At 41.1% G+C, this 16,328-nt stretch overlaps 1 long non-coding RNA gene across 2 annotated transcripts; it reads left to right on the top strand.

The window, feature by feature from the left end:
* Positions 1-2,016: 2,016 nt before the first annotated feature.
* LOC143881588 (uncharacterized) lies at positions 2,017-15,903 on the top strand. 2 transcript variants are annotated; one of them, XR_013251976.1, is made up of 4 exons: positions 2,017-2,147; positions 4,028-4,096; positions 13,767-13,915; positions 14,060-15,903. It is a non-coding gene; the product is annotated as an uncharacterized LOC143881588 (long non-coding RNA). The 2 variants fall into 2 exon arrangements; XR_013251974.1 differs by lacking the exon at positions 4,028-4,096 and having other exon boundaries at positions 2,023-2,147.
* The last annotated feature ends 425 nt before the right edge of the window (positions 15,904-16,328 follow it).

The raw sequence follows: 16,328 nt of genomic DNA, 5'->3' as shown, positions 1-16,328 counted from the left end.
CTGTTTCCCAACCTTTGGAGAAAGCTGTGCATGGTAAGCGATTGACAGATTTGCCGGAGAAGAGTCCCAGCAAAAAGGGCAAGTCTTTGGAGGGCCAGGGTTCTAAGGGGAAGGACCCTATTGATGCCGCGAAGTTTATTCCCATAGAGGGTTGTGAGGGGACTCGGGCCCTTTTTCAGCTGGTAACCCTCAAAAGGGAGCAGGCATTTCAGTAAGGACCCTTTTTCAATCCTGACTGGAAAGTCGGCTCCGAAGATTCGGCCCTCCACAATCCGAGGGTAGCGGTGGAGATGGCGATGGCGAGCATCTTGCCGAAGGATCTAGCAGAAATGGAAAAATGCTCACACTATGCCCTAGGCCGGGACGTGGTCTCCATATCTAAGAAGGTATGTACTTCCTCTTTGGTTTTTTGAATGTCTTCCAGGGATTGCAAACTCTTATCTTTCAGACATTTGCTCCTATTCTTGGGGGCACATGGATAGATATCATTCTCTCTATACTCAGGCGTCTAAAGATGCGAAGAACCTTGTGGAGATGCAGGCGAAGGATAGGAAAGTTTTTGAAGATACTTTGGAGCATCTTAAAAATCTTCATTCTACCACCCAAACCGAACTTTAGAAGGCCAGGGATGAGCTTAGCCAGGAAAGGGAGATTCGTGCTAATCTTGAGAAGAAGCTGAACAAGGTCGTGCAGCGGGAAGAAGTGGTCCGGTCCAAGGCGGTTGCGGGTTTTCGGAAGTTCCAGGAGTACCAGATGGACATGGCCCTTCACGTCCTGGAATTTGAAGCAAAGGGATTCGCTGATTGTCGGGCTCAGGTCAAGGCCATTGACTCTGAATTTCCTATTGGAAAACTGGAGGGGCCACCTGGAACCGAACTTTCCGAGGGAGAGGATTCAGAAGCGACCTAACTAGATGATGTGGAACCCAAGGTCGCATCTCCCAAGGAGCATTCCTCCATGCCGCCTGCTGCCGAGCCTCCTGTGGAAGAGAATTTGGAGAAGAATACTTGAGGACCGTGCCCTTTTTGATTTCTTGTCTTGTTGTGGTTTCTTATGAACTCATTTTGTTATAAACCTTATTACAATGGTGTGGATGGGGTGGTTTGGGCTTTGGGGCGAACCCTATTTATAATAGCATGGAAGGAATGTGTAGACACCCCATTTTGACCGAACCCTTATGCACTTGATTTGATTAAAAACCTTCCAAATTAATGATTTAGTGTCCCGAATTTCTTCCTATAATAGGTTAGGGTCCCATGTAGGTCTCCACAAAATTTTGTCGAAATCCGTGGACGTTTGCCTAGTGAGACGAGTGTGGGTTGTAGTATAGTATATATATCGTGGAGGAATAAGGGGAGTGGTTTATCCAGTTTAGGGTAGTCCAGTTAGGGGATATTGCAGCAAAGGGTTATCCCAGAGTAATTTAAAGGGGCACGAATTTTTCATAGTTTTCCATTAGACATTTTCTTGTGGACCACTTCATTTAGCCGAGCTAAGTTGAATATTTGCACGAGGGGGTGTCTTGTTAACTTGTGGGGCCTAAAAACTAAGTCCAACTCCTATAAATAGGAGGTAGCTCGGAAGAGAAGCTAAAAAGAGCTCTCATTTTTCGATTCAAAATTTTAGAAAGGGTTTTTCATTTTGGGCAAGAAAGAGAGGAATCCCTAATTTCTCAAAACCATAGCTACATCATCTTCCTCAATCAATCTCTTCTCATCGAAACCCTAGATCGGGATCTATAAACCTAAGAGCCAGTGGTAAAAACCTTAGATCTGCAAAAGAGTGTATGGGATTTTGAGTTTTTGAGAGAGAAAGTGATATAGAGATCTAAGCAAAGAGTGCATTCGGTTCCTTTTTTTCGTCAATTTTGCCGGAGATATGACTATTTTCACATGTTCTTCGTCAAGCATCATCAAGATCAGAGTTCTTCATCATCTTTCAAGAAGAGGAAAGAACTGAAAATCAGGTTTTGAGAGAAGAAGACATAATCTAAGAGTTTGAATGGACAAAGGAAAGTGAAATTACTCTTTACACTAGTAAAGCTGGTAAATTTGCACCTTGAAACGGTTCAGGAAGAGGAGATCGAAGTATCCACACGTCTTTTGGAGTATTCTCTCGTCAATTTTCATTCTCAGCTAAGAAAAGAGGTATTTAATCTGATCTTTTCTTTAAAGTGTATTAGAGTATATGATCTACCAGTTTTTTTTTTTTTTTTTTTATATACATAAGATAAAAAAAATTCTACACGATTTGTATTATTTGATGTCTGTTGGATAAAGTATTGTGATTTTTTTGTGATAATCTGTACTAATTTCTGTAGATCGAGTTAGTTTTAAGCTGCTAATGAGCTATCATAACTTTAATTAAGATTTTAAGCATAATGATACAAATTTTAAAATGAGAAAGGATCCTTGGAATTCATCTCTACAGGTATGATTCTTATGAGAAATAAATATTCCATTGGTTGTTGATCTTAGAATCAGAAAATAAAATATGATGAGATTTGTTGCAACTGAGTTTTTCTGTTTCTTCTAAGTATATTCACTTAGCAGGGGCGTAAATGCAAAATTTGGGGCTTGAATTTTGTGTTTTTCCTTGTCTGTGATCTTGCGATAAGATCATCTTCATTTTTGGCTTTTAGTATTTATGGTCGTGAATATGAAATATATGATGGTAATACATGAGAATTGGGTTTTCTGGTTTGTGACGGCTCTTCGTCCATTCTGTATATGAATTCAGGTGTTTTAGTACATTCATTTGGTCTATGGAATTCTGAAAAACAACACCTGAAGCATGTTTAGTTGACTTTATCATTGTCATTAATATTGTGGATATTTGCTCATTGATTAAATTTCCTCACTGATTCTCATAGTAAATGCACTGGTTCAGCTCTTAACTGGTTTGACTTCTCACTGATTCTCATAGTATATGCACTGGTTCAGCTCTTAACTGGTTTGATTTCTCATTGATTTTCGTAGCATACGCACCTGTTTCAATGTTGTTTACATCACAAATAAAATAAAATAATAATAATATATATTTGACAAAAAATCTATATGCAGTATTTCTATTTTGAATATGGCTGCTTCAAAGAAAGTGTGTATATGAAATATACTACTTATGAAATGCTTTATTTAAGATTCAAAGTTATAGATGGGAGTTGATTTTACGTTTTCTAGCTGGAAGAGATAGAGAATAAGTTAGGTGTTTAGGTGCAATGCTTTTGGTGCCTCTAAACTGGGCAATATATTATTGAGATGTGTGTGTTCCTATGACAAAAAAAAAAGGGCAGCAATAGAATTTTATATGTGCATATTTCGGTGCCCTGAAGTAGGGTAGCAACGTAGTGTTCTCCTTGAGCCCAAACTGGGCAGTAACATAGTGTGTGTCTGTGAGTATGTATATCCATATATGTGTGTGTCTTTGTAAGTATGTGTGAGTATATGTGTGTATATGTGTGTTTGTGTGTATGTGAATGAATGTGTGTATGTATGAGTGTATATGTGTGTATGTGCTTATGTGAGTGAGTGTGTGAGTGTGTATTGTGTGTGAGTGTGTGAATGTATATCTATATATGTGTATGTGAGTGTGTGTATATATATCTATATATGTGTATGTGAGTAGGTGTGTATCTTTGTCTGTATGTGTATGCCATAGTGAGGTGGTGGTTGTTACTTGCATGTATCCAAACTAGTCAACCATCATTAGGTCCATAAGAGGAAGAAAATAACAAAGACATTTTAGCTACAGGTTTTAAAAGTTGCTCATTTCCCCATTTTATTTGACCCTATTTTCATTCAATGGTCCTCTTTATAGTCTCACAAATAACTTATGTTCTTCTTTGATTAAATGCTTTTATATGCTATTGTTGTGTGGCTCTTTATCTCAATGCATGTTTTTGTTGTTTAAGATGATTACCTTCATTTTATATGTGAAATTCTACATTCTTGAAATCACATTTTTTTTTAATTATTAATCAAATGTTTAGATGAGCTTCATATTAACACATTATGTCCTTTCACTTCAGGTTACATTTTAGGATCAGTTGTTTCGCACTGTTGCCTTAAAAGAGTGCAAATGAAATGGAGTTGATAAGGTTGGTTGGGATCACTTGGTCATCTTTGATTTTTTTTTAAACATAGTTGACTTTTTGTATGATAGCGAATGTCTAAGATAGAAAGTACTTTGGGAATTTAGCTGTGTGTGGCTATATGTGTCAAATATGAGGTTATATGATTAGTTTTCCCTTTTTGGAAAATCACTTACTCATTGTTTTGAAAAGCCTGAGAATTTCTAGCCATGTAACATAATTTTCTTGGAGATAGAACTTAAGTAATTGGGTCGTAACAGCCTTAATTCACAGGATGTATATGCACAGGAGTATGCTAAAGTTATAGAATAGAGCATTATATTTGTTTTCAGTACGTTGTAACATAGGCATTTGGGCTAAAACATGAAGGTTACTGATCTTATCACTTTGTAGCTATGATTTGTGTTGATTTAAAAATACATAGTTGCTGCCCTACACTTTTCTACACTTGGTAACTATGATTTGTGTTGATTTAAAAGTACATAGTTGCTGCCCTACACCTTTCTACACTTGGTAACCATGATTTGTGTTGATTTAAAAGTACATAGTTGCTGCCCTACAGTTTTCTACACTTTGTAGTTATGGCTTGTATTGGTTCAAGAGTACATTGCTGCTGTTCAACAGTTTTCCTTACTTTACAGATCTGACTAGTATTGATGTAAAAGCCTATAACTATTGTCCTATAGATTTCTATAATCTACATTTCAATTTGTACTTGATTCCTTAAACCTTTTTAATGCTCATTCATGCCAATCTAGGGGTTGTTGTTGATTAATTCCAAAGGGTTTAATTTGATATGCACAGGGTTTATGTCTCTATCAGATTTTATACATTCAAACCTCATAGCTGTTAGTTTTGGTTATTGTCTGCATAAAATGAGGCTGATAGTGTTCAGTAGCCGCCCCTCATTTTGTCACAACCAGGTTTGTTTAGCATATAACCTGAAATCAGTAGTGTATAATATGAACTAGTAACTTATAATCTGAACTGGTTAGCATATAACTTGATTTAGTAAAGATGTAGTTTTAAACTAGTTAGTACAAAACTTGATTCGGTTAGCAGGTAATCTGAAATCAGTTAGTGCACAAGCTGAAACAAAAAGCATAGAATCACTTTGTAAATATGCTATGATGACAGTAGAGGTCAATGGATAGGAGCCTTCACATATTTGGTATGCTAGGTAATGCCTTGTCTCTTCTTTTATTTGATATTTGATGTTTGCGTTACCATGTTCATTAGAATTGCATATAGTTGATTTACCCGCCTTGACTGATTCTTTAGGATAGTTTCCTTTTAAAGTTGTAATAGCTTTTGATTTTTAATTCTCATTTGCCCTTATCAAAATGATTGTTGTCGATGTTGGCATTAATACCATGGGTTAAATTAACATATTCACATTGTTTTCATTACCTTATAATAAACTCTTTGCTTTGAATTATAGCCATGACTCCTTTTTCTTCCTGAAATGGTAAAAAGGTTTTAGATTTTAGTTTCCTTGTGGTGTATCCCCTGTTTGATAAGAAATTAAAGGATTTCTTTTAAATTGGATTTTTGTAAGTTAATTTCTTTACTCTATGTCGTTTGTAAAAGGATCTTCCAATTTAGAAATTCGCATTATTCCCATTGTGGATCAAGCAGGACATGTATTGCATAGTAAGCTAAAGTTTATAGTGAGGTTTATCATCTTGTGTGGCTTTGAGTTAGTAGGACCCATTTCATCAAGTGGTTTATATTGTGCCTGCTTATTAAGTGATTTCCATTGTGGCTTTCTTCGTGTCAAGTGATTGCAAGTCCATCAAGTGACTTTTATTAGAAATTTTAAGATCTATTTATCAAAGAATTTTTGATATATCATTTGTCTAAGGTAAAAAAAAAAGACTCACGGTGTTTGGGCAGTGAAAGAGTCATTTAGAGCCTCCACTAAGAGACACACTCTATCTCATTAAGGCTATTCTACTTTGGAGACAAGCCTTGCCGTTTAGAGCCTATCCCTTAGGGAGTTTACTTTGGTGACATTAGAAAGCTACTCATAGGAGGCATGCCTGGCCTCATTTATAGAACCCTCTCTAAGTTGTACCCCAACTTATACCCCCTACTAGTTGGAGATTAACTTGGTCTGTTAGTGTGGACCCCGATCCGAGAGAGGCGGGGAACGAGCCCCCGAAAGTCTCTAGATCATCCACGTGAAAGAGAGCTCTACCAAGGAACTCTCAAAAGAGTACCTCTCACAGCATGAGTGGCGTTGTAAAATGAGACACCTCTCGATTCGGGGACTAGCCCGGATTCGAGATGTACCTTAAACAAAGAAGAGTCGCCATCCAAGGAAGTCCGCCCAGGATCCCATACTATGCTCTGTTGTAATGGATAACCAGAGATACAGAAGGTTCGTGCCTAGTTACGAATTTGGAAGGTCCGAAGAGCACCTCATCTGCCCAAGTGCAAGCACCTGGTCTCTTATGCCATTTATTTATTGATTTTGAAGAGTTTTGAGCGAAAATCATATAAAATAGGAACAAATATCCTCGAGTGGACGTCTACCTAAACATGCATGACCCGTGGATAAAATGATAAGCATGCACAAAATAAATGGAAGAAGTGTCACCTAACACAGCTTGGTTATGAGTGACATGCCTAACTGGTGTCTAAGTTCTGGTGGAAAAACACATGCATGCTACAGCTAAAGGTATAAGGTCTGTACAGGAAAGTAAGAAAACACAACAAAACATATTACACACCTCGACATCACATACGACTCGACACGACAAACCCTAGACTCTAATGTGATGCTTGACTCGGACCAAGATGGCCATCCATCCCGGTTGCTCTACGTATCCCGGCCTCAGGAAGAATCAAAGTCGACGTAGTTCGGTGACCTATTCTAAACTACGATGCCTAACCATCTAAGACCGCTATCATAGACTGGATCAACTAGACCCGACTAGTTTTTAAAGCTTTTTGCACGATGGCTTAAGTTCAAGTGAATTGTAACTTTTTAGGAGTCCCTACATGCCCTAACTAATGCAAATTTGTTAGCCTTAAGCTAATGCAGGAGGTTCCTACATCCTATGTGTAACTAGGCTGTATGTCCTAAGGAAAGCAATGAGCTAACTAAGTGAATCCTAATCTAGCCATCGGCTCGACTAAGTGTCTAACCGACCACGACTTGAGGCCTCCTGACTCTAGGGACACTCACACACAAAACATGCAAAGCATCAACATAACCAGGACCGACTCCTAACTCTAAGACACCCAAAATATCTAGGACAGACTCCTAACTCTAGGGGAAGATCTTTTTGAAAACTAGTGTAAAAACATTTGTTTGAAGAATTTTTATATTTTTGGAAGGTTTTGAAATGTTTATTTTTTAAGGTTAGAATGATTTATTTACAAAGTTTGGCTGCACCTGGGATAAAGATTCTAAGCTGCACTACGTACCTCGTGGAAGAGGATCAAGCCAATGTAGTTCAGAAACGTAACTTCCCTAACTACTACTCTAATGACTCAAGAATTTCAGATGCTTTGCAGTTTCAAATGTTTTTGATGTTTTGAAGTTTTGGATTTCTGTTGTTTTTAAATTTTCAAGGTTTCCAAGTATTTTTGAGTTTTGAATTTCTGAAATTTTTACAGGATTCTCCCTTCTAGCCAAAGAGGAAACAAGGAGACAATCAGAAGGAGAAGAACACTCCTATGATCCATAGCCTGAAGAAGTGTCAGATGAAAAGTTCCCTCTCGATGCTGGGCTGGGAAAGGATCTCGGTGTAGACATTTCCTGGTTCGACTATTCCGGATGACGCCATTTTAGAGAGTGCGTCGGCATGGGCATTCATGGTTCGGGGGATCTGTACTATTTGGAATTCTTCGAAGGCGGAGATCTCTTTTCGCACCTTTTCTAGGTACTTGAGCATTGTTTCTTCTTTAGCCTTAGTGAAACCATTGACTTGGCTTACAACCAGTTGCGAGTCACTATGGGCTCTGATTCGGTTGGCGCGTAATTCGGTGGCAAGTGCTATTCCGGCGATTAGGGCTTCATATTCTGCCTCGTTGTTAGAGGCTTTGAAATCTAACTTCAGGGCATATTCTGCGAGGAAATTATCTGGTCCTGCTATGACCAAGCCAGCACCACTCCCCCCAGCATTGGAGGAACCATCGACATACAACATCCAAAGTGGGTCGTGGGTTGGTAGGTCTAGAGCTGGTTCCTTGTTCGGATTGATTGGTCCTTCAGGCTCGTCCATCGATATCGTGCGTTTAGCTACGAAGTCTGGGAGCACTTGAGATTTAATTGCAGGTCGGGGCTTTATCTGAATGTCAAACTCGCCCAACTCAACTGCCCAGTTGATCAGTCGTCCTGAGGTATCGGGTTTCTGCAGAATTTTTCGGGGGGGTTGGTCGGTGAGGACCGTGATGGGGTGAGCCTGGAAATACGAGCGGAGTTTTCTCGCAGAAGTGACAACTGCGAAGGCGAACTTCTCAATTTCTTAATACCAAGTCTCGGCGTCATGGAGTACATGGCTGTCATAATAAACGGGTTGTTCTATCTTTCCTTCTCGCCATAGGAGTAGCGGCAGATCCAACAGCTAGGTACAGGTACAGATCTTCACCCAGTACCAGCTTGGAGAGTAACAGAGGGGTTTGAAGATACACCTTCAGTTGGTCGAAGGCCGTTTGACATTCATCTGTCCATTGAAAGTCTTTAACATTTCTCAGGGTCTTGAAGAAAGGTAAGCACCGCTCAATAGATTTTGACATAAATCGGTTGAGGGCCGCGATTCGTCCTGTAAGCCTCTAAACTTCCCGAACTTCCTTTGGCGGAGTCATTTCGAGGAGCGCTTTTATCTTCTCGGGGTTGGCTTCAATTCCTCGTTGGCTGACCGTGAAGCCTAGGAATTTACTGGACGTTACCCCAAAAGCGCACTTAGCAGGGTTTAACTTCATTCAGTTGCGACGGAGAATAGCGAAGGCTTCTTTAAGGTCGGCTATGTGGTTCCGAGCTTCAAGGCTCTTGACGAGCATGTCGTCGATCTATACTTCCATGTTTCTTCCGATTTGTTCGACGAAAATCTTGTTGACGAAACACTGGTATGTGGCGCCAGCGTTCTTGAGGCCAAAGGGCATGACCTCGTAACAGAACAATCCTTGATCGGTGACGAATGAGGTTTCTGGAATGTTGGGTCCATACATCTGGATCTAGTTGTAGCCAGAGAACATGTCTATACAGATCCGCCATTTTTCGTTAGACTTCTTGACCATCACCACATTCGCGAGCCACTCTGGGTAACAAATCTCCCTTATCAACTTGGCTTCAAGGAGCTTGTCCACTTCTTCCTTGATATGCTTTTGTCTCTCGGCGGTGAAGTTACGTTTTTTCTGCTTAACTGGTTTGGAGCTTGGGTCCACGTTCAGCTTGTGAACTGCTACATCACAGGGGATTCCCTGCATGTCGAAGGCGGAGCAAGCGAAGATATCCGAGTTAGTATTTAGGAAATCGATAACGTCGGTTTTGAACTTACCCGAAAAGAGAGAACCTATCTGGACAGTCTGTTCGTCAGTCCCGGGAAAAAGAGGGACTTTTCTGAGCTCCTCGACCGGCTCTCCCCACTTTACCTCAACTTGCGGGTCGGGACCTCCAATGGAAAATGCTTCCTTGGCGGCTTTCTTCTTTTTCAGCAGAGTAGCGTAGCATTCACGGGCTTTCTCTTGGTCGCCTTTGACTTCCTCAATGTCGTGTCTCGTGGAGAACTTTAACTTTAAGTGGGCAGTGGAAACCACTGCCCCCAGTTCGTTCAATGCTGGTCTTCCGATGATCCCATTAGAAGCAGAAGGAAAGCGAACTATCACGAAGGTTTCCATGATGGTTCGCTGGGCGGGGTGAGTTCTGAACGTCACGGGGAATTTGATTTTCCCTCGCACCTTGATCTCACTTCCAGAAAATCCAAAGATGGACCTATCAACCTGCTCCAGTCTATCTTTGTTGATGTGCATCTCGGTAAAGGCATCTTGGTGGAGAACGTTGACAGAACTTCCAGTATCCACTAGGATTCGGCTCACGTTGAAGTTGGCGATGGTGAGTTTGATGACTATGGCATCCCCATTCTGTCGATCTATCTTCTTGTAGTCTGCCTCGTAAAGACAATGGGCTCATTGTTGCTCGGGTCCGACCTTGGTTTCTTCGAGGGGGTTTCCACAGAGTTGATCTGTCCTGCATAAAGGGCGCACCCTTCTTCGGTTGGTCCTCCAGAGGTAGGACTGCCATATATCGTGTCAATGTTTCCAGCTATCCTGGGTGCTTCTTCCTGGTCTGATGCTCTTTGGTGGTTGCTTTTCGCTTGGTGGCCAGGCGAGCATCGGCGTTCATCTGTCGGCCGATGAATTTCCGACCTGGCTCGTTGCTGGTTTCTCGGAGGTTTCTGAAGATAACAATCAATCCGACCAGGTCCAGCAAGCCTTTCAATTTCGTTCTTGAGGCGGTAGCAATTGTCGGTGGTGTGCCCATGATCTTGGTGGAAATGACAGTATTTACCGGAACTTTTCTTTTTCCCCATATTACTCATCCTTTCGGGCCATTGTATGGGCTCTCTATCACGAATCTCGTATAGGATGTTGGACACGGTGGTGTTTAACGGAGTGTACTTGGCTCTTTCAAATTGGGGATTTGGGGCGCGACGACTCTGCCGGTCGTTGTGTCATGCCTGTTTGTGACTCGGTCCTGCTCTAGAGTCATCTTTCCATTTTTCGCTTCCTCGACGTTTTCCAGTTCTCTCTCCATGGCGAATGATTCTTCATTATTGATATATCGATCTGTGGTGGCCATGAGTTCTTGGAGGTCTCAAGGAGGGTTAACATTCAGGGCTACTTTCATGTCCCGATCCCGAATGGCGTGGCGAAGTGCTGCGCGGACCATATCGAAGTTTGGTTCGTTGATCTGGTGAAGTTCAGTGTGGAATCGGCAGATGAACTTCTGGAGCGTTTCGTCCTTTCCCCGTCGTAGAGTCAAGAGAGTGTCGGCTGGTTTCCTTCGAGGCCGACTGTTCACGAAGTAGGCGACAAACTCTTTTCCTAGTTCGTGGAACGACTCAATGGAGTTGGACCTCAATCTGTTGTACCAGTTGCTTGCGTCTTTCTTTAGGTAGGCGGAGAAGGCCTTACACATCGTGGCATCAGAAGCGTTCCTAATCATCATCGCATGGTGGTAAGCTTGGAGGAACTCTAGAGGGTCGGATGACCCGTCATAGAGGTCCAATCGGGGCATGTCAGAATTCGTAGCAACGACAGCATCAGCGATTCTTGGGACGAACGGGGAAGCAATTTCGCTATCCCATTCCGTCAGGAGGTCCGGGTCACAGGCGCCTTCATTTGTTGTTGGAGTTCTCTTATCTGGCGTTGGAGATTGGCCATGATAGTGGGGTTTTCTTGTGTTCGGTCGTTTCTCGGTGGAGGTATCTGATCGTCAATCTGATGAGTCAAATTTGCTAACGTTGGCTCCGCCATTGGGTCATTGCGTCTCCAATGGCGATTACCATGACGATGGTCGGGTGGTGGGCTGGCGATCGACGTGGACCCTTGTTGATGCTGGCGGGGTCTCCGACTCCGAGGGTTTCGTCCTCCTATGGACTCTTGTTCTTCAGAAATCTCGACGGGGGGGATTTCTTCAGCGGGCGGAATCACAGGTGGAGGTGGTGCTGCTGGTTGTGGAGGGAGTCTTTGGAGTACTTGTTGAAGGGCGCTTGACACATCCCCAAGTTGTTGCCTGAACTGGTTGAGGGCGTTCATAGTGACCGGAGCATCGCCAGAGATAACCATTTCTCCTATCTCCACGTGTTGTTCTTGGCCTCGTTGGCTCGCTTGGCTTCTCGTAACCATTCCACCGTTAAGTTGAGAGGGAGCTTTCGATTTTGGCATCGATGGGTCCCACGGATGGCGCCAATCTGATGACGCCCAAAATCTGACTACACGAGCTAGCATAGTAGAACCTGTAATCCTACGCTCACAGAAAAAGCTTTAGCGGGCTCGAAGTTGTGGCTCCAGACGACCACTTCAACACTCAAGTCAGAGATAGGCAATCACAGACAATGGATTGCCTATCTCTGCTTGAGTGTGTAGACCCCTATTTATAGGGGTGGAGGTCCACGATCTTGAAGATATTCGTTTATCCTTTTATTTAGCCTAGATTTAGCCTACGTGGGGCATGATGGACGGGGGATAAGATCGCGGAGATCTGATTTCCTGTGATTCCGGGCGGAGATCTTGGGTTTTGAATTTATATAGAGCGCTATATTTGCAATCCGGTAGGAGATCTCAGGTGATCCTCGGCGGGACGTTTCGAATTTAAATATAGTGCCTTTCGTATAACGGTGGTCCGGATTGATCACCTAATGGCGAGATTCTCGCGATTGGGCCTGATTCCGTGGAGGCCAAATATCAAGTAAAAGAGAAATGGCGCGGGGATCGTGGCAACATTCGTTAACGAGTGTTGCTTGCGGTGGTAGAATTGGTCTAGCTGAGTATTGGAAAATAGCTTTGAGGGTCGGTACCGTGTATACCGATTTTACCTCTAACACTTCTTAACATCAACAATTTAGAAATTTGCATTACCTAGTGAAACAGCAGTTGGTGCTCCTTTGATACTTGGACAATGCAAAGGGATTCCAAATTGTTATTTCAGTCCTCACTGTTGCTAGGCATGAGGTAAATCAATCATCTTAAAGGTAAATCAATTGTTGTAAACTACTTACACATAGGACAGAGAATGAACAAGCTGTTGTGTAAAATAAATGCCTTTACATAGCATATATTTATGTGGTATCATAGTATATATTCAATGAATCCAAGTCCAAAAAATAAAAACTTGGTGGACTTTCCAAACTTTACTCTGTACCCTACTGTTGTGAAGAAAAGTTAGCAAACTCAATACATGGAAGATATTATTTTTAACACAAACAAAATTTCTGCTCTAAGAGAACTTACAATCATTCCTGCCTGTACACACATGTAGAAATCATTGTTTCATGGATGGCAAACTTTGTTGTCGACCATCGCACCTGCACACGAGAAAATATAAAATAGACGCTAGTTATTTAAAAAATATTCAACCTGAAAGAGTTCACTTGCTCATTATTTTGAATTGAGATTGTTACGATTGTATTTGGAAAATCTAAGTGGGTTCCGTTTTTCATTGAGGAATTTATGAAGAGGCTGACTATTTGGAACATTATTTGGAGATCCATCCATAAAGAATCTTGTGTGTGTTGGAATAGCAATTCAAACGGTGAATAACTTGTGGGCCCCACCCGAGCTAGTGTTTATCTCTTAAGTCTTCTATTTGTGTTAAGATTGAATATTGGGCAAGTTTTAGAGTTAGAGTTGTGAAAGGAGTTGTTGACTTTATCCTTATCCTGTCTTTTTGTTATTTTATCTCATAGCAATTCCGTCCTATCAAGTAGGTACAAAGCTTACCTATTGAAGTCATGATTAGTAAGGAATCCGATGGTGAAGAAAACGTATGGTTTTTGGGGATGTTGAATGTGTGCAGTAGCAAAGTCTATTTAAAGGGCTGGTTGTTATTATTTTGTGCGTGGAATGAATGAAATAAAAACAGTGACGTTTTCTTTCTATAGAAAAAAAAAACCTCTTCTATTATTCTTGAGTATTATATTTTATTTTCTTGAATTCTACATAGTGGTATCAGAGCTGCAGGTCTTGGGATTTCACAATAAGTAGAGAGCAAAAAAGCCAGGGCGAATGATTTCTAAATCAAGTAGAGAGCAGAAAAGCCGAGCGAATTCAAATAAATACCGGCAATGGTTCGGTGAGTTCGCAATATGGCAGGTAATACCAATTCTTCAAAATTTTAGCAAAGTGTTCATTTATTTAAATGTGATAATTTTCAATTTTGGTCAATTAAGATGAAGACTTTATTTATGTCTTATGTATTATGGGAATTGATGGAGAATGGATATGAAAATTTTACAGAACATGAAAGATTGACGGTGGCACAGAAGAATGAATTGAAGGAAAGCAAAAAAGAAGAAGATGAAAGAGCACTTTTCCTCATCCAACAAGCCATCGATGAACCGATATTTTCAAGGATTATGGCTGCAACTACATCAAAGGAAGCATGGGATTTGCTTCAAGAAGAATATCAAGGTACTTCGAAGGTAATTTCTGTTAAGTTATGATGACGCCCAAAATCTGACTGCACGAACTAGCTTCGCAGAACTTGTAATCCTGCGCTTACAGAAAAAGCGTCAGCGGGCCCGGAGTAGTAGCTCCGGACGGCCACTTCGACACTCAAGTCAAAGATGGGCAATCACAGACAATGGACGGGGAATGGGAGAGGGTTCAGTCAAGTTACCAGACCAAAGGATGAGAGGGAGAATGGAATCCCTTTGCTTAAGTGTGTAGACCCCTTTTTATAGGGGAGGAGATTCATGATCTTGGAGATATCAATTAGGCCTTTAATTTAGCCCACGTGAGGTGCGACAGATGGAGAATGAAATCAGGGAGATATGATTTCCTGCGATTTCGGGCGGAGATCGTGGATGGTGATTTAGTCGGGATGTTTTGAATTCAAAAGCCGTGCCTTACGTATAACGGCCGTCCGAATTAGTCGTTTGGGGGCGAGATCCCCACGATTGTGTTTGATTTCTCTGGTAGCTCGGTACCAGTCAAGGGAGAAGTATCAAGGAGGTCGGAGGTCCAATCAATGTTCGTTACTGAGTGTTGATGCGGGAGTTGTATTGATCCAGTTGAGTGGTGGAGAAGGGGTTTGAGGGTCAGTACCGTGAATGCCGATTTTTACCCCCAACAAGTTACAAACCCTTCGTCGTGATTTTGAGAATTTGATTATGAAAAATTCTAAATCAATTCAAGTTTTTTTCTCAAGAGTTAGTTCTATTGTAAATCAAATAAGAACTTGTGGAAAAAATTAGATGATCAAAAAATTGTTGAAAAAGTGTTAAGGAGTCTTCTAAATAAATTTGATCATGTAGTTGCTGCCATAGATGAGTCTAAGGATTTATCTAAGTATTCTATGAATGAATTACTGGGTTCTTTGCAAGCACATGAGCAGAGATTGAATAGGGCTACAGAAAATCCACTAGAGCAAGCATTTCAATCAAAAGTGAATTTGAAGAAAATATCAGATGATTCAAATAAAGGTTTCGGAGGAGGAAGAGGCCGTGGACGTGGTGGATTCCGCGGTAGAGGAAGGGGTATAGGCCAATTCAGTGGTTATCAAAGAAATCAAAGTGGAGGTAACTATGAATCTACTTCATTATTTTGTTCCTTTTTCAAAAAATCATCTCATACTGGTAAGGATTGTTGGTGTAAGCCCAATGCTTTCCATGGGTTCAATCATTCAGCTTTTTCTTCTTGTTTTGATTCTAGCAAATCCAAATTGATTAGTCTTTATGGACTAATGTGTTGTCTCTGAGTGTTGTACCTTAGACATGAACTTGACATGTCATATCGCCATTACACAACTCAACACAACACATGGCTTGTGGATCAACATGCACAATGGACCAAAGAGCTTGTACACACATGGAAGAGATCATCTTTGGAAGATGTCTAAGCATAGAGCTCAAGTTGAGAATCCCACAAGCATGCCTAGCATATGTGGCCTTCTCATGCCTCAAAAGTGAAGATTCATTCAAGAAGAGAAGTCACATGTATCAAAGCATTTTCAAGTGTTCACTTACAAGCCAAAATCCTAAGGAAGACCTTTGAAGCCAATACGATCAATGTGCTAAGTAGTTTAACGTTATAGATTGTATTGGAGATCTTTTTCAAGTGGTTTTGCATCTTAAAGTATTTTTCAAAACCAACCTTAAAACCTATTTGTATTTCTTGTAAAATTATTTTTAAAGGTCCTAAATGTTATTAAACCAAAAGTCCATAGCCCAAGAACGAAAGTATAAGTGCTAACCAAAGTTTACAAATGAAAATGAATGACATTAGCACTTGAATGATGAAAACAACAGCTTAAACCTGATTTAATGGGTCCAAAACATTTTCAAATATTTATGAAAATATTTTTAACAAATAGCTCTCATTTTTCTCATATCCGTAGTGTATAAGAACTTTAAAATCCGACAAGAAACGAGTGAGATATGTCGCGGCCAGAAACTGTTCTTGTAGTCGCGGTCGACCAGCCCGGTAGACCGCCGCACCCCCGGTCGACCGGGGCAGTCAATTTTTGGTTTTTTAAAATTTCAGATGACCCTCGAGGTCGACCGCC

This window comes from Tasmannia lanceolata, unplaced genomic scaffold (genome assembly GCF_043159265.1).
Source record: "Tasmannia lanceolata isolate RefF3 unplaced genomic scaffold, GAP_Taslan_0.1 ptg000002l, whole genome shotgun sequence".
Lineage (NCBI taxonomy): Eukaryota > Viridiplantae > Streptophyta > Magnoliopsida > Canellales > Winteraceae > Tasmannia > Tasmannia lanceolata.
Note: the sequence above shows the minus strand (reverse complement) of the source record. Positions and strands in the feature narration are given on the sequence as shown.